General features: G+C 36.2%; 1 non-coding gene across 1 annotated transcript; it reads left to right on the forward strand.

The window, feature by feature from the left end:
* Positions 1-9,306: 9,306 nt before the first annotated feature.
* On the forward strand, positions 9,307-9,526 carry LOC115930983 (small nucleolar RNA U3). The gene has a single exon (XR_004067560.2). It is a non-coding gene; the product is annotated as a small nucleolar RNA U3 (small nucleolar RNA).
* The last annotated feature ends 9,637 nt before the right edge of the window (positions 9,527-19,163 follow it).

The following is a 19,163-nucleotide window of genomic DNA, read 5'->3' on the forward strand; positions in this document are numbered from 1 at the left end:
CCACATATATTTTGGGTAGAAAATATGGAAGTAAAAATTGTTTTAAAAAAAGAGAAGTTTGAGCCTGTTTCCTTCTGTCTTGCGGCAGTGATTTTAATTTATTCTGCAATAACCATTCAACAAATATTCAACCTGTACCTAATAAGGACCAGGTATTCTACTACTTGCTACAGATCTTTAAATTCTGAATTTCTAAGATACTGTCCTCAATTGTAACTGTGACATACAAAAAATGTTGAATGCCTATTGAACTGATTATAGGAAAGTCTACCTACATTTGCTACATGTTTTAAGGAGCTTTTCACTAGCATCTACATCCATTTGCCTAACTTTTCCTAGATTTTCTCAAGCTATTGTAGTCTTCCTACTATCCATGTAAAATTTCCTCTCCTTATCATTTCCAAATGGGTTTGAGTTAGCTATTATAGAAATTAAATAAATTATAATTACCTACTAGCTGTTATTTATCCTATCTTTATCAAAGAAAAAATAGTTATTAAAGAACAAAATCTAATTTTCACTTCAGGAAAATGAATACTTGTGAATAAATCAATTAATTGATACTCCAATGTTCTGCCAGAAATTCTCCATTTGTTATATCAGATCAGCAGAATAAACATCACTAGATGCCACTAGTAATTATCATTCATCTCAAATGAACCCAGTGGAATTAAGTGACTCGACCCACAAGATTTTATTTCAGTTGCAAGAAAGTAGAATAAGCAATATCAGCAGTTATACTAAACAAAATAACACAGAACAATCAAAGTCAACTTAATGCACCCGGCATCCAGAGCTGGACTGTAAGTCGAGATTCTGGCTTTGCTATTTACTACCTGTGTGACCTTTGGCAAGTTACATAACTTCTCAATGCCTCATCTGTAAAGTGGGTATAGTAGCTTAGCACATAGAATTTTCCTGAAGAATAAATGTGTTTTATACACACTAAACACAGAATAAATGTTAGCTATGTTTATTATGTCAAAAATATTATTTTAAATGAATGGATATAGAAGAATTTGCAACTGTCTTTTGCTTAGTAGTAGCATAAGACATAGTTTACACCTCTACACCATTATTTAATACATTAACTTGGCTTTCTTGAGTAAATGAATATTTTTTTAAATGTTACCCTCTTGTTTCATTTCACTGCTTATTAAGACCAAATACTCACATTATCCTCACTTAAAGAGCTCCTAAAAATCCCTCTTCCCCCACCAGAACATTGCCTGACTTGTATAAGTAAGATTATAAATCTCTTTCCCCTTCAGTTTCAACAAGCTACTTATACAACACAAACACGGAGCACACCAAAGCTTGTAAGTCAATGTTTACATTACATCCTAGTGAATGCTTTTTTCAATGTGCAGTTTAAAATGTAGGCTTCTTGCCAGGGCAGGAATTTTGTCTGCTTCATGTGTTTTCTAGGTTCACACTTGACCGTGGTTTGGCATAGGAAGAATATTTCTAGACTGTTTTGTGCTGCATATCACCCAAAAAAAAGTGAGGGCTGGGGAGAAGAAAACCAGAGAGATATTTCTTACCATCTCAAGAAGTGAGCCTGACAGCAGCCACAAGAAGGAGCCAAGGAGAAAGAGCACAGCTGCAGGAGGGATGTCTCCTCTGTCAGTCTCCAAGCCCTGGCACCCTTTCAAAGAGCTGCTGTCTGCGTTCATAGTAATCAGAGTCGTAACAGGGAAGAGAAGTGGAGGCAGGTCCACCTGAGAACTGTGTATGTGAAAAAGACTTCAACCTGACCCCAGTGCTAAATTAGATAAGTGCAGCCACCAGGATGAGCACTCTGCCTCGTCATACTCCCAGGACAATTTTGAGCCTCCCCATCAGTGTCAAATTACCTGTATTGGTGCTTGCTGCAGAAAGTTATAAGGACTTCATCATGCCTTTTCTTTGGGGTAAAAGTAATTTTAAAAGAAGAAGAGAAAGTTAAAAGGAACACTTGAGACCTCAGAGCCATAAGGAAAGTGCATAGAAATATCATCATCTAAGATGGTTTTCCAATTTGACTACACACTGAAATAATCAAGGGAGCACTGGTTCCCTCCCCAAAGGTTTGGTCTGGGGTGCAACCTGGTCATCAGGATTTAAAGCTCCCTGTGTGGTTGAGAAACACCGATCAATCTGGCAAATAATCTAAGCCCCAATCAACAAAAGCAGTGTGCACTGTGCCCCAGGCATTTTCATGACTTTACTCTAGAGTGAATTGACAATATGAGAAAACACTGGGTCCTAGGACTGGCTTCTTATTTGCCAATTAGCCCATCTGTGAATATTTATTGAGCATTTACCATGTACAAATCTCAAGACTGATTCTCAAAAGGGATCAGGTGACATTTTTAAAGACCTGACCCTCTTACTCTCTCCTTCTGGAACTTTCTGTCTCAATTTTTCTCCTTAAGGAGGGGCTAGCTAATTATCACTATAGCAATTTTTATCCTTCCTAAGAAGATTTAGTAAAAGTAAACCAGCCTTCATGTAATATGATTTGTTTCAAATGGTTAGGAATAAGGGTAGGGATATAAACATAAAAATGCATTTTCCGTATTTCCTAATAGAGTGAAATTGCAAAGATGTCAGCAGTTCAACAAGCCTCTCAGGAGACTGACTACACGCACTCACTCTTCTGGTTTTCTGGGAGCTAGAGCCTCACCAAAGGAGATGATAGCTAGGAAAGAAGAAAATCACACAACGGCAAGGACAGAGGTAGAGAAAGCAATGAGCTAAATGGGGGATGGAGTGGAGAGTGGAGGAGAGCTGATAAAATGAAAACTTCACCTGAATTAAATTTAAATGAGTTTAATGGAGCAATGAACGATTCGCAAATCAGGCAGCCTTCTGAGCAAGGATAGGCTCAGAGACTCCAGCGCAGCCACGTGGTGGATAAGATTAGGGACAGAAAAGGGAAAGTGAGGTACAGAAAACAGAAGTGAGGTACAGAAGCAGCTGGATTGGTTACAGCTCGGCATTTGCCTTATTTGAACGCAGTTAAAACAGTTGGCTACAGTTGACTGTCCAAAACTCAGTGATTGGCACAAGTGCAGGTTACAGTCTGTTTGTACATCTACTTGTTAGAGTTCATGGTGTACAAAAAACCTTTAGGCCGAACTTAAAATATGTAAGGAAGCAGCTTTAGGCTAAACTTTGATTTAACACGGTGAAAGAGAAGAAGAAAATGGATCACTTCATTGCCTGAGAGGTTCTCATTGACCAGGGTTAATTGGTGTCAGCAAAAGGCATCTCCCAGTGAATCCACTTAAAATGGAACCATAATTTGATAAAAACATATTTCAAAAGGATTTGCCGAGAACAATTGTAAAAATTAAAGCAAAAATTATTGAAGCACATGCATTTTATTTTATAAGTAACAAAATATATTTTATAATTAAATGCAGTACTCAGAATCAAGAAGAGTAAATCAAGTATTGACTTTTGTGGTAATTTTCCCAAGAAAATTATAAGGCAATATAATACAGCCATCATTTCACATTTCACTTCTGCAACACAAGACTATCACCTGGAAAATATTTGAAGTTTTTTTAAATTAGGTTTTTCTGAGGGTCTTACTAAGACTTTGATATTCACATTCTCTATTTAGCCATCCTCCTTCTTGATTTCTCTTCTCTGACTTTTTTTTTTAACTTCTTTTTTTTTTTTTTTTTTTTTTTGAGACAGAGTCTCGATCTGTTGCGCGGGCTGGAGTGCAGTGGTGCAATCTGGGCTCACTGCAAGCTCCGCCTCCCGGGTTCACGCCATTCTCCTGCCTCAGCCTCCCGAGTAGCTGGGACTACAGGCACCCGCCACCACTCCCGGCTAATTTTTGTATTTTTTAGTAGAGACGGGGTTTCACCTTGTTAGCCAGGATGGTCTCAATCTCCTGACCTCGTGATCCGCCCGCCTTGGCCTCCCAAAGTGCTAGGATTACAGGCGTGAGCCACCGCTCCTGGCCTTCTCTTCTCTGATTGTTAAATTAACTCTGCCAGATCCCTATATGTCAAATAGTGGCTTAAAATGTGATTTATGCAGCTCACCAACATTACTTTCATTCTTTCATAAAATTCTACAACTTTTGAAATATGCATAATTTCTCTTTGCAGTCAATTTGTATTATATTGTATCACATTGTTGGCTTTTTATAATATTTGATAGTCAGTGAGAGACTAACCAAGACATTGGCACAATAGGCTGATATAAATGTTCTGCTAAGCCGGGAGAGCTAGTTGGATGGGGATTAGTTGTATAAGTGGTTAGTTCAGTAATGGACATTTCTGGATAGTGACCACTTTTCCCTAGACTGCCTGATAACTTTAGAACTTATATGCAGTAATTAGATAATGAGGTCCCCATGTATAAAAGCCAGGTTTCAAAGTTAGTCCAGGTATTTTGCCTTCTTACTCCTTTTTTTCCCCACCCCAAGATTGGTTATTGGCTACCTTGGGAAGTAAGAATCTCAGGTAAAATCAGAAGTGACTCCTTTTATATTCTCTGACAGATGAATGTTGAAGTAATAAGAATAAGTCATTTCATGGGAAATAATCTAATGGATGCCCCAAAATTAATTTCTAAAGGAGCATTATTCCAAGAATTAAAAAGCTATACTCATGAGTGAGTTTAGATTATAGAAGTTATTAATAACCATATTCATAGATAGCTAGGTATAAGAGTAATTGCTGGCCCTTGGATGATTAAATGATTTGAGATAGCTTTTGTTACTCAGTAGAAGTTATCTTACGGAAGATAAGAGCAGTAAGAGGTGATAAACATGATGGAAGCTGGACAAGAAAACATCCAAGAGATGTCTACTGCTTACATCACTGGGACTTCCTATGCCTATTCTATGTTATTTGCTGCAATAAAGGTCTGTGATCTATACATTGTTTTCTATTATACTTAATTGGAACAGTCTTCTTAGGAAAGAGACAGAAGGAAAGGAAATACATCTTAATGCCCTCTCCTCGATTGAACCCTCCCAATAATTTAACTTTGAAGTTCACACTGTTAAATGTACACATATGAATGAGCGAGGCAAACAATTAAGATGTTTTTATTTTATTGCATTAAAGCTCAATGTGGATTCTCAGAAACTAAAGAAATTTCAATTAACTTCAAATCAATTAATATTATACAAAATGATACAGAATAAATCCCAAAATTTCAGACTAAATGGCACATGCCAACTAGGCTTTGCAAAAGGAACCTCACTTGCTTAAAGTTCTTCAGCTTAAAAAAATAAAACAAAAAACAAAGAGGCAAACTATATTAGCAAACCCATAATTCAGCAAGCGGAGAAACAAAATATCAAAAATGTAGCAGGTGTAGAAGCATTAATTATCAAAGTATTGATTTAATAAAATGAATAATAAACAGTAAAGGCAATATGAGGAAGAGAAGGAAATTTCTGGCAACTTTGTTTAGATCCCTTTTCAGCTAACAGTCAAGCAAAGAAAGTCTCTTTTAAGCCAGAAGGATCACAATATTCCTTTCCATCATGGAATCCCAAATCAAGTTTCTAGCCTCAAGAACCAGAAACAAGTGGCAATATGGTCAATTTGTGTAATCAGCCAATGCAAAGACCAGTCAACGCTGAAGGAAAATCATCCTGGGAAGCTTATTATGCCCAATTTAAAATAATAAGCCAAATGAACCATCAGACAGAGGAACAGAAAGCACTATTTCTTGCTGCTAGTCTAAAGGGAACTGCTCTGATTGTGCTAAGCAATTTGTCAGAAAAAGACAGAAAGAGCTCTCTAGTATTATTAGGACATTAACCAGATTTGTTATGGTTGGACACAAGGCAGGATTGGCCAGGGTGAGAATCAAGAATTCTATTAGAAAAAGTTGTTAGTCACTAACCAGATTGACTCAAGATACTGAATAATCATTGTATTGAATCTATCCTTATGCCCTGAGGACCAAAATGGCATCAGAACTCCATTTTCTGAAGCATTTTGTAAGTCATCCAGTGGAAATAAAGTTACATTATTTTTGCTTTAAATCACGTATTATACACACTCTCTAAAAGACTTATTATTTAGTAATCTTCCTGACAAATCTTGGGAGGAAATATTGCCTAAAGTAAAATAAAGATAGAGGATGCCCTCAAGTATTCAGCAAAATGTGAATCAATACGTGTATAAGAAAACTAGCTGAAGCCAGGAAAAGGACAATCAGAAACGATGAGAGGAAATAGTACCAGGTGCTCACACGGGGCCAGAAAGAATTTCTATATCCAGCAACCATACTGGAAAAATGCAAAATTAATTGTGCATTTTACAGGCTACTTGGAAGGGTCTTTTATCATTAGTGGGAAATAATTAGCACTAAACTGAGCATTCTGCTGTTCCCACCTAACAAATTTTAAAAGCAAGGCCTAGCTAAAACAACTTTTACAAAGAAGAATGAAGCAGAAGGACTAATAACCAATTTTAAGACTTAATATAAAGTTGTAATACTCAAGACTTGATGGTATTGCTACCAAGATGGACAAATCAGCAGAACAGACTGGAGTCCAGAAATAGACCACGTCTGGCCAGACTTGCATATTTGTGACAAAAGTGGACTGGCAATTTATTGGAGAGAAGATAGTCTTTCAACAAATGATGCAGGAACAATTTAATATATCTATTTAAAAAATGAAAGTTACTTTATACTCTGTACCATATGAAAAATTAACTCAAATGGATCATAAACCTAAATGTAAAATCTAAAACCATAGCATTTCTAGAGAAAAATATAAGAGAAAAACTTTGCAACCTTGGGGTAGGCAACAATTTATTCATATGTGACATCAAAAGCATGATGTATGAAAGAATAAGTTGATAAACTGAAATTTTATTTTCTTTTGAGATAGGATCCCTCACTTCCTAGGCTGGAGTGCATTGGTGCAATCACAGCTCACTGCAGCCTTGACTTCCCTGGCTTAGGCGATTCTCTCACCTCAGTCTCCCAAGTAGCTGAGACTACAGGCATGTGCCATCACGTGCAGCTGATTTTTTGGTATTTTTTGTAAAGATGGGGTTTTGCCATGTTGCCCAGGCTGGTCTCAAACTACTGGGCTCATGCAATCCACCCACCTCAACCTCCCAGAGTGCTAGGGTTACAGGTGTGAGCCACCATGCCCAGCAGATAAATTGGATTTCATAGGAAATATGAAATTCTTCCCTTTGGAAGACATTGCTGAAACAATAAAAAGACATGCTGCAGTTTAGAAGAAAATCTTTGCAAATCATATATCTGATTTAAAAAAAGTGTCCATAATATATAAGGAACTCTCCAATCTCAATAATAAGAAAACAAAAAAAACAAATTTTTTAAATGGGTGAAAGATTTAGATAGGTACTTCACCAAAGAAGACATATAAATTCCAAGAAAGTACATGAAAAGATGCACAATAGCACTAGACATTTACGAAATTCACATTAAAACCACATGAGACACCGTTGCCCACTATCAAAATGGCTGAAATAAAACAGATGGACCACACCAAGTGTTGGCAAAGATGTGGAGGAACTGGAATTTTCATATACTGCTGGTAGAAAACTTGGAAGTTTCTTAAAAAGTTAAATATACAACTACCATATGATCCAGCTCAACTCCTGGGTATTTAATTTTAAAAAATTGAAAGGATAAATCCATAGAAAGACTTGAAAGCAAATGTTCATAGATTTATTTGTAATAGCCAACAGCTGAAAACAGCCAAAATGTCCATCAAAAGGTAAACAGAAAAACAATTTGTGGTATATCCATACAAAGGAATACTACTCAGCAATTAAAAGCAATGAACTATTGACACATACGACATGAATTATCTCAAATAATTATGCTCACTGAAAGAAGCTAGACAAAAAACATATATGTAATATGAATTCATGTATATGAAATTCTAGAAATTGCACACTTAACTATTATGACCAAAAGCAGATCAGTGATTGTTGGTCATGGAGGTTAGGAGCCATGGGGAGGGATTAACCAAGGAAAATAAGGAATTCTGGGGGGAGTGATGGTTATATTTACTATCTTGATTGTGGTGATGGTTTCAAGAGTGTATATGTTTGTCTTAATTTGTCATGTATGTTTTATTTATGTGCAGTTTATTGCATGCCAACCATACCTAAATAAAGCACATTTTTAAAAGGATAAATAGAAAACACAAATTAATATAGCAGACATGTGGACTGGGTATCCTTGTTTGCCTTTCCAGATTCACCATCTGTATATACTTTTCTACCCTGCTGTGTGGCCTGGACAAAATCAGAGACTTCCTTGCTCTCTTGTTTCTGAAGAGTAGAAGATCAGAAAGAAGAAAAGTGAGGTGGAGTATTCACTTCCCCAGCTTTCTCACTGCAGGATTACATCAGACTGGCTGATTCCTTAATCAAAGGTCTCAGTTCTTGTCAGGTCACTCTACACATAGCCTTCTCTGACTCCAGGTCCCAGTAACTACTCCTTTCTCTCATCCCCCCAGCACTTTTGGTGGAAATGAAGCCTGCCATTATGAGCTCTGGGTTACTTTCCTTTTAGTGTTCCTATATCCCGACTGTACTTTTGTAAGTGCTTTTTTTTTTTTTTTTTTTTTTACAAATGATGCCATGTATTTCCTTCTGGGGTTTCAACTGACAAAAAAAAAAAAAAAAAAAAAAAAAAAAATCCAAATACATCACTAATTATACTAAACTCTCCAGTTAAAAGTTTAACTTTTAAAATGGACAGATTGAAAATAGACAGATTTTTTAATGGAAGATTGTATTTTAAAACAATAATAAAATCAAAGTATATGTTGCTTACAAGTGGTGTACTTAAAACACAAGGGCACAGAAATGTTGTGAGTACAAGACGAAAAAGCATCCCGTGCAAATATTACTACTAGCCAAAATAAAGTGAATATATTTGTAGTCACACCAGGCATCAAGCATTATTGGGAATAAGAAAGAAACCAAACAAGGCCGGGCATGGTGGCTCACACCTGTAATCCCTGCATTTTTGGAGGCTGAGGCAGGAGGATCACTTGAGGCCAGGAGTTGAAGACCAGCCTGGCCAACATGGTGAAACCCCATCTCTACTAAAAATACAAAAAAATTAGCCAGGTGTGGTGGCGGGTGCCTGTAATCCCAGCTAATCTGGAGGCTGAGGCTGAAGGATCGCTGGAACCTGGGAGGTGGAAGTTGCAGTAAGTGGGGATTGCGCCACTGCACTCCAGCCCGGGTACAGAGAAAGGAAAGGAGAGGAGAGGAGAGGAGAAAAAAGAGGAGGGGAGGGAAAGGGAGGGACAAATAATGATAAAAAGAAAAATTCAAGATGATACTTTCAAGAATCATGATCATTCTATACAGTTCATTACTAGAAAAGTTTCTCTAAACATGTAGAGCGCTGGAAGCCATGAGGAGGAGTCTTAGTGTTGTCGCCTGAGCATGAAGCAGGCTCTTGTTGCTTCACTGCAACCACCATGTACCACTGATGATGGTTCTTCTCTTCCTCCAGGAGAGTAAGAGGGAAAGAATTCAGTCTGAGTGGTTTCCCTTCTTGTTAAAAAAGAAAAGAAAAAAAAATTCACCAGGAAGTTATAACTATTTAAAACACGTATGTATTTAATAAATAGCTTCAAAGTATATAAAGTAAAAAATTGACAGAATTACAAAAAGAAATAGAAAAAGCCATAAACATGATAGAAGATTTTAACACACTTTTCTCAGTAATTCAGGAAAATAAAAATTAGGTAAAATGTAGAAGATGTGAACAACCCAATAATTAGAGTATATGCTTTATAAACACACAATTGTAACCAAAAAAAGTGTCACAAAGCAAACTTCTATACATATCAAAATATAAGCATCAAAAACTCAAAAACAAAAACAAAAAAGACCCATGTTCTCTGATTATTAGTTTGAACTTGATAACAATAACAAAATCCTATACATGAAGAAACACTTCAAAAAAATGAATATTCAAATAAATACTAAGAGTACAGAAAGGTACACAACATCATTCCAAATCAGGGAAATGCAAATTAAAACCAAAGTAATATCTTAATACTAGTACATACCCACAAGAATGACTAACATTAAAAAGAGTGACATTACAAAGGTGAGCAAGGTTGTGGAAGAATTCTTCCCCTCACGTATTGCTGGCATGAGTGTAATTGATACAACGATTTTGGAAAACTGTTTGGCAAGACCATAGTTCCCTACCCATGGTTTTGTTTTCCACAGTTTCAGCTATCTATAGTCAGCCACAGTTTGAAAATGTTAAGATATTTTGACAGAGACAGAGAGAGGCCATATTTACATAACTTTTATTACAGTATATTGTTATAATTGTTCTATTATTAGGTATTATTGTTAATATCTTACTATGCCTAATTTGTAAATTAAACTTTTTCATAGGACTGTATGGGAAGAAACATAGCATATATAGAGTTCAGTACTATCTGGGGTTCCAGGTATCTGTTGGGGGTCTTGGAACATGTTCTCTATGGATAAAGGGGGACCAGTGTATTATTAAAGCTACACACATGCCTATCATTTAGCCCAACAATTCCACTCTTAAGTATTTACCTAAGAGAAGTGAGTGCATATTTTCACTATAAAGCTTGTATAAGAATGTTTGTGGCAGCGTTATTTATAACAGCTCCAAACAGGAAACAATTCAAATGTCCATTAACAGGAGAATGGATGAATTTTGTTATATTTAAACAATGGAATATTATAGGGCAATAAAAAAGAATGACTTACTGGTACACAGAACAACACTGCCGAATCTCACAAATGTTATGTTGAGCAAAAGAAGCTAAACGCTTTACACACACACTATTTGATTCCATTTATAAGAATTTTAGGAATAGACGGAACTATCTACAGTGATAGAATTCAGAATAGTAGGAGGTAAGGTACTAATTGAGAAAGGTGCAAAAAAAAAAAAAAAACCTTAAAAATAATGCCACATTTTTTGTGGTATGAACACTTAACATGAGATCTTTCCTCTAAAATTTTCAAGAGTGCAATACAGTATTATTTTTGTTAACTATAGATACAATGTTTTACAGCAGATCTCTAGAACTTACTCATCTTGCTTAACTGAAACTCTCAGCCCATTGATTAGCAACTCCACCACCTTCTCCTCTCCCCCTACACCCTGGCAACCACCATTCTACTCTTTGATTCTATAAATTTTACTATTTTAGGTACCTCATGTAACTGGACTCACGCAGCATGTATCCTTCTGTGACTGGCTTATTTCACTTAGCATAATGTGGGAATGCAAAATGGCACAGCTGCTAAGGAAAACAGTATGGAATTTCCTCAAAAGATTAAAAATATATCTTCCATATGATCAAACAATCTCATTTCTGGGTATATATCCAAAAGAATTGAAATGAGGATCTCAAAGAGATATCTGCACTCCCTTGTTCATTGAAGCATTATTCATAATAGCTAAGATACATAAACAACCTAAATGTCCATCAGCAGAAAAATGGATAAAGAAAATGTAGTATATGCATATAATGGAATATTATCCTGCCTTTAAAAAGAAGTAAATTCTGCAACATGTGACACCATGGATAAACCTTCAGGATATTATGCTAAGGAACCGTCTGAGTAGTAGAAATGTTCTAAGTCTTTATCTGTTTGGTAGATGGCTCTCTGTATCTATGTATTTGTCTATATAATGTATTATCATAACATATAATATATGTAAAAATGTATTGAGTTGTACACTTAAGCTTGATGCTCTTTCCTTACATATGTTATGCCTTTATTTAAAAGAATATGAAGAAGTCATAAATTTGAAAATTAAAGAAATTGAACCAGCTATTTAAAATTTGCTTATGCAGAAAAACAGGTTCAGGCAAAATTCTACCAAAGAAAAACACACTTCAATTATTATGCAAAACAGTAGTTCTTCAACTTATTTTATGGGTCTAATATCATTTTAGTACCAAAACTAGATTAGAAGAGTATGAGAAGGGAAATTATGGGCCTGTTTTATTGAGTAACATAGATGGAAAATGTCTAAATAAAATTTTAGCATATTAAATGCAGTGGAGGAAAAAAGACACTATAAACAACTTGAGTTGTGTTTACACAGAAGTGTAAGGATGATTTAACTTTTGAAAATTAATATATTTCACCATATTAACAAAATAAAGTTCCAGAAATCTGCATAAAAGTCTTCTTGAGTTTTTCGCTATATACCATTTTGTTTATCTATATAGGATGATAATTCATGAGGCTAGGCAAAGAGCAACTACAAGGAAGTTGTAAGCTGAACAATTCACAGAGCCACCAGAATGCTGGGAGACCACAGAGTTCTGGCTAGTCACAGTGGAGAGGACTTTTTGAACACCTAGGTCATTCAGTAGAGTCTGCAGAAAGATCATTCCTTAGCAGTAGGGCTAAGTTAGCCTTAGATTAAGGGATACTCTAGACCTACCCTAACAAAGCTAAAAACCAAGACTCAAGAGGATCAAGCTGGTCTACAAGTAACTAATGACCTGCAAAAATAAGCACACTATTCTTTAAAGAAAAACATAAAAATTCAGATGTTCAATGGTATAACACTCACAATATCTAGCAACCAATAAAAAAAAAACTAGACACAAAAATAAACAGAAAAATATGCCACAAAGCCAAGAGAACATCAATTCAATAAAAAACAACTCAGCAATGACAGAGATGATGGCATTAGCAAACAAGGTCTTAAAAACAGCTTTATACATATGTACAAGGATTTAAAGGAAAACATGAACATAATGAGACAATGAAAGATTTTTAAAGTAGAAATTTCCAGGGCTGAAAAATGCAATTTCTGAAATGAGAAATTCACTAGATGAACTTAATAACTGATTATACACTCTAGAAAAAAACATCGGTAAGCTTGAAAAGGTAGAAAAGAAATTATCGAAACTAAAGCACAGAGTAAAAAAAGTGGAAAAATTTAAACAGAACTTCAACAACTTGTGAGACAATTTTAAGTGGTCTAACATATGATTAATTGGAGATCCCAAAGAGGAGAAAGTGGGAAAGCAGAAAAAAAAAACTCATGAACATTTTCCAAATTTGATGAAAATTGTAAACTAAGAGATAAAAAAAGCCCAATAAATCCAAAGTAGAATGAAAACAAAAAAATTACACCAAGGCATATTATGATGATAAACTGAGACCTGTGCTACATTAATGATTGTTTCTATGATACTACTCTGGACTTAAAATTAGGGCCAGATGTCCACAAAAACTCTTGTACACAAATGTTCATAGAAGCTTTATTCTTTTTCTTTTTCCTTCCTTCCTTCCTTCTTTTCTTTTTACTTTTCTTTCCTTCCTTCTTTCCTTCCATCTTTCTCCCTTCCCTTGCCTCCCCTCCTGTCCCCTCCCCCTCCCTTCCCCCTCCCCCTTCCCCTCCGCCTCCCCTCCCCCTCCCGTCTCCCCTCCCCTCCCCTCCCCTTCCCTTCCCTTCCTTTCTCTTCCCTTCCCTTCCCTTCCCTTCCCTTCCCTTCCCTTCCCTTCCTTTCCTTCATTTTTTCTTTTTTTGTTTTTAAGACAGGGTCTCATTCTGCCACTCAGGCTGGAGTGCAGTGTCACAATCTCGGCTCACTGCAATGTCCACATCCCAGACTCAAAAGAACTTCCTGCCTCAGCATCCTGAGTAGTTGGGACTACAGGTGTGCACCACAACGTCCGGCTAATTTTCGCATTTTTTTTGTAGAGATAGGAGTCTTGCCATGTTTCCCAGGCTAGTCTCAAACTCCTAGACTCAAGTGATCTGCCTGCCTTGGCCTCCTAAATACTGGGATTTAAATGTGTGTGCCACCGCACCTGGCCAGAAGCTTTATTCTTAATAGCCCTAAACTAAAAACAATCAAATTTGCATCAACAATTAAATGGATAATCAAATAGTATTTTGGATACTATTCAGTAGTGAATAGTACTCAGAAATAAGAAAGAATGAACTCATTCATTGACAATGGGTAAATCTAAAAAATATTTTGCTAAGCAAAGAAGCCAGAAACAAGAGAATAAACACTGTATGATCCACTTATATGAAATTACAGAGGAGACAAAACAAATCCAAAATGGCAAAAAGAAGACCAGTGTTTTTCTGTGGCTGGGGTGGAGGTTGGGACTGCCTACAAATAAGCATGAAAGAATTGTTCTGTATGTCTTGATTAAAGTGGTGATTATATTGGTATATACCTTTGTCAAAACTCATCAAAATGTACACTTAAAATTTTATTGTATAAAAATTATACTCCAACAATGTTCACTTAAAATTTAAAAACATTACAAATTTTATAGCAACAGAAATATAAAGAAACTGTAAATTATTCAAACATGTAAACTCCTATGGAGAAAATTATAATTTATTATTGAGGACATGTATGAGGAAGACCTAAATAAATTTAAAAATATATTATGTTCATAGATAAGCAGACTAAATATCAGAAAAATGTCAACTAGTTCGCAAATAAGCCAAAAATTCAAAGAGCAAAGGGCCAAATATAGCCGGTAAAATCTTCAAGAATGATAATTATCTTTGAAGGCTGTTGGGAAAGACTAGAAATGATGTGATAACTAAATGACAAAAGCTTAAAGACATTTATACACCATCACAAAAATAATCTCATGGGTATTTTTTAAGATAAAAAATAATTTGATTCTGTTTATTTAAAAAGCAACACCAGGAAATTAATATATTTGTCATGGTAAATTATTATCCTCCCCATCAACTAATTAGGCTATTTTAACAGTAAGACCAATTACAGTGATAAATTCTTCATAAGAAAAAAGCATCATTTTTTTAAACACTAGTCAGAGTCCTGATGTGTTAGTCTTAAAGGTTTTCCCAACCTTTTTTTTTTAAGACAGGGTCTCGCTCTGCTGCCCAGACTGGATTACAGTGTTGCAATCACGGCCCACTGTATCCTCGACCTTCTCAGGGCAAAAAGTTTTTTTAATCTTACAAGGTCAAATTGTCTTTAATTGGAGCATAAATATATTATGAGAAATCCAATTCATGTTGAAAGTGTTACTGTCAGTAAGATTTTATCTATTACAAATGATATAATAAATATGAATAGCAATGGGAAAATAAAAAATAAAAAATGTTCACTTGGTAACATGAAGACATAGTATTTTTTTCCTCTTTATATTTCTGACATTCCTGTCATAATGTTGGTTCTACAACTTGTTTCAATTAGAGTCAATACAAGGCAAAGCTGATTTCATCAACTATTGCTAACCATTTTCTAGCTTCTTAACCTAATATAATTTGATGACAGGTTCAGAGTAAATGAGGAAACTAATGCCTGCCTCTATCTTTCCTCTTTCCCAACATCTCACCACAGCCACCTGTTGCAGTCAGTGGAATTCCCACTGATAAGTACCTTAATCAGCTTTGAGCTCTCATATGCTCAGCATCAGTTATCAGTAATAGGGAATCACAGAAAATGAGATCTGCACAATAATAAGTATTATCAGGAAAAAGTAAGACATTATCCTTTCTCTGAACCACAGCATGATGTCATAATTCATCTGAACCAGGAACACTTTCTTGCAGTGCCGTCGTTGTGCCTTGGTAAGATAGATATGTTGAAGCTTGAGAAAGATTCAGTGGGGGTGTCACAGAATGATAATATGTGAAGATCAAAGAGTAGGCTCTACCTAATTTGCTATAAGGAATGTAGGTATTATCAAATAGATTAATTAATTAGGTAAGTGTATTGGAGGTAATATTCTGAAATAGTCTGCCTTTTTCTTTTACTTTTCTAAGTTCATGACCTCCTTTCTGATTGACCCAAGGAAACCCCTAGTAAGGAAGAAGGCAAGAGGTCAGGTGGTTGTAAAAGAGAATTAGGATAATTACAAAAGGATCCAAAATGTACAGATCCTGACATTTTAAATGCAGTTTTGTATCAATGAAATATCAATTTGAAAATTTCCATACAATAGTCTTATAATGGTCATAAAAAGCCATTTTCTTGAGAGAGGAATGTCTAGATTATTCTTTTTTCTCTTATTTTTTTCAAGAACCAAGCCTAGAGCACCTGCTCAAGTTATTTTCCCTTTTTCTCCCAGAGACTATTTCTTCTCCCTGTTAGGCTTAGGTAGAAGAAATATATGACACAGTGAAAGGGAGCAATCTGCTCCTTTTGACCCAGGGTATTATGGAAGAAATTAGGAAGATGGAAAGAGTGGAGAAGGGGAAGGAAAGTACCTCAATGGTCCCTTTCTCCATACTTCATCCCCAACTTGGAGGTGACCCTTCAGAGAAAGTTGTCTTTTGGTATATATACAGATACATTGAAGAAAATACCAGAAGAAGAATGGTCCTATGCCAACATGAGATACTTAACAAGCCAGAATGTGTAGCTGGCCACCAGATGGTTTATTTCGCCCTTCCGAGTCCCTCTAAGTTCCTAAGTGGCATGAATACAGTGGACCTTCCAAGGTCCATTCCGAACAGGATGGTGTGACTCCATGGCAAAGGCAGACCATCTGGCCTAGAGGCTGACTGGACGGAGCCTCTGGCAGTGGCAGTGCCTGAGGAGTCAGCAAGGGCTGAGAAAGGACATGCAGGTCAGAATGCACCACTGGGCGCCAATAAATCAGAGAGAACCCACCGTATGTATTATACCAGCTGTAGACTTCGGCCACCGAAAGCCAACACAGTGAGTGGCAGCCTAGATGGACAAGTGACAATGAAATAAAAAGCCTTATCCTCTACCCCTCCTACAAGAATTCAAAAGTTTCTTGAGATGTCATGTTGGAGAAGAGATGGTCAGAAGGGTGGGAGACCAAAATTTCTGAGAGATAAGCATTTTTCCTCTGGATATTAAGGACTATCTAATGACCCTTACTGGCTCAGATTAAGAGAGAAACCAGAATGGACTTCAAGTTAGCATGACAAGAGCAAAAATAGGGAAACTGTATTTTCTCTGCCCATTTGAATTTTGTTCTTTCCCATTATTAGGATAAATCTAAAAATGATTGTTTGGAGAGAGTAAATGATATTAGTTTGCAAAATCATGCAGTCTTGGTAGAGGAAACAACTTTTTAATGAAAATTGCAATTCCAGAATTAGGAGGTACCCCTTAAAGTTTGGAAAACTTAGTTTGGAGATAAATAAGAGGAAAGGGTAATTGTATATAATCGTTACCTGAAGTTATGGTGAAGGCTGAAAGTACAATAATTGAAGAGAAGATTAGATAAATTAGCAGATGCTGTAAGTCTCAAATATGTTAGTAAAAACAAAACAAATGAACAAACAAAACCTAAGGCCTTTGGAAGGCATGCTGTTTAAATAAGCATTATTTGTTACTACTGCAGAGATCAACTGAGTTAGCCATTGGTGTGATCCAGAGTAAACCCAAAGCCACTAACCAGAGTAGTGGGTCTCATGTTCTGTGCATTCATATATATTATAGCATCATATATATGAATAAACATATATCAATAAAAACAACATACAAAAAAGCTCTGATATACTATTGGTATATCATGGTAGGTTAGGGCAAGTTTGAAGAGGTTGCTTGGAGAAATAAGTGAAAAAATATTGAAAGAAGTAAAGTAAGTAGTTGCATAGAGAAAAGTGAGAAGATCTGAAAAGCAGATATTTGCAAGATGTATACAAGGGACAAATAGAAGTCTTTATAAAAGTGGTGGCAAGAAGAAGCAGCTGTTAAAGGATCATTATTGCACAATAACAACAGCAAAACTTTTACATAGTGCTAGGTACTAGTCTCAGCAATCTACATACATCAATTCATTTGAGCCCCTCGAAAGCCCTTCGAGGTAGCTACTATTATTCCTGGTATACCTGTTTTACAGATAAGGAAAGTGAAACAGAAAGAAGTTATAAGGCTGGGTGCAGTGGCTCATCCCTGTAATCCCAGCACTTTGGGAGGCCAAGGCAGGTGGATCACCTGAGGTCAGGAGTTCGAGACCAGCCTGGCCAACATGGTGAAACCCCATCTCTACTAAAAATACAAAAATTAGCTGGGCATGGTGGCATGCACCTGTAATCCCAGCTACTTGGGAGGCTGAGGCAGGAGAATCACTTGAACCCGGGAGGCAGAGGTTGTAGTGAGCCAAGACTGTGCCACTGCACTCCACCCTGGGCGACAAGCGCAAAAAAAAAAAAAAAAAAGAAGTTATAAAATTTGCCCACAGTCATGCATCAGTGCCAGGATTCCAGCACAGGCTCACTAGCTCCTGAGTACATGTTATTTTTGTAACTTCTACACTATTATACCATTCTAAAAATCAAAAAGAATTTAGATATTCAAGCAATAAACAATTTGGATTTGGGGCAATAGCACTTATAACCAGTTTTTGAAAACTTTATGCCCAAACGTAAGAGTAATTTCATTTTTCCTGTTGAGATAAATAAGCACTAAAATTCCATTTTGACCTAAATTAATAAGAAGCAAATCCATTTTATGAATTTATATCAAAGATATAGAACACATATGCATGAAGACATGCATACGAGTGTATTTATTATAGTGTTTGTGCTCATAAAACACAAAATATCAATCTAAATGTTTAGCAATAGAAGACCAACTAAATAAATTATGTTTTATGCACAATGAAATAGATTACCTCTTTCAAAAGAATGGATAGAAATCTATAGGTATTGATGGATGGAAGGATCTCCAACATATATCCTTAACTGCAAAAAGCATGGAGCAGAAGCGTGTATAGCAGATGTCTTCCAGTTGCTTACCGTTTCTCTGTTCTTTGCTGGTGGAGACCAATCTATATGGACTATACCACTGGGCTTCTAGATCCCATGACTGCTGGTTGGATTTGGCCACTGGGAACCCCTGCATGGCACCAGAGGAGAGGAGCATGAGGTCACAGCATTCATTCCCTTTTGGCCTTAGGCTAACTGTATCACTACTCCTCTCCTACATGACTTCTTCCTTCCAAGTTCAGGTAACAATAGCCATCACATTCCTCATTTCTTTGAGCCTATAGATGTGACAGCTCCACTGATACTAACTTGGGTTACTAAACTATCTCCTTGTGGTTCCCCTATATAATAATTCATATGTTCGCTGATAATTTCTTTATTTGTAAACTGTTCTCCAATTTTCCAAGTTTGAATGTTCTTTCTGCTTCCTATTATGACCCAGTTATGCTACTATGTTAATA

Source organism: Gorilla gorilla, chromosome 16 (assembly GCF_029281585.2).
Source record: "Gorilla gorilla gorilla isolate KB3781 chromosome 16, NHGRI_mGorGor1-v2.1_pri, whole genome shotgun sequence".
Taxonomy (NCBI): Eukaryota; Metazoa; Chordata; class Mammalia; order Primates; family Hominidae; genus Gorilla; species Gorilla gorilla.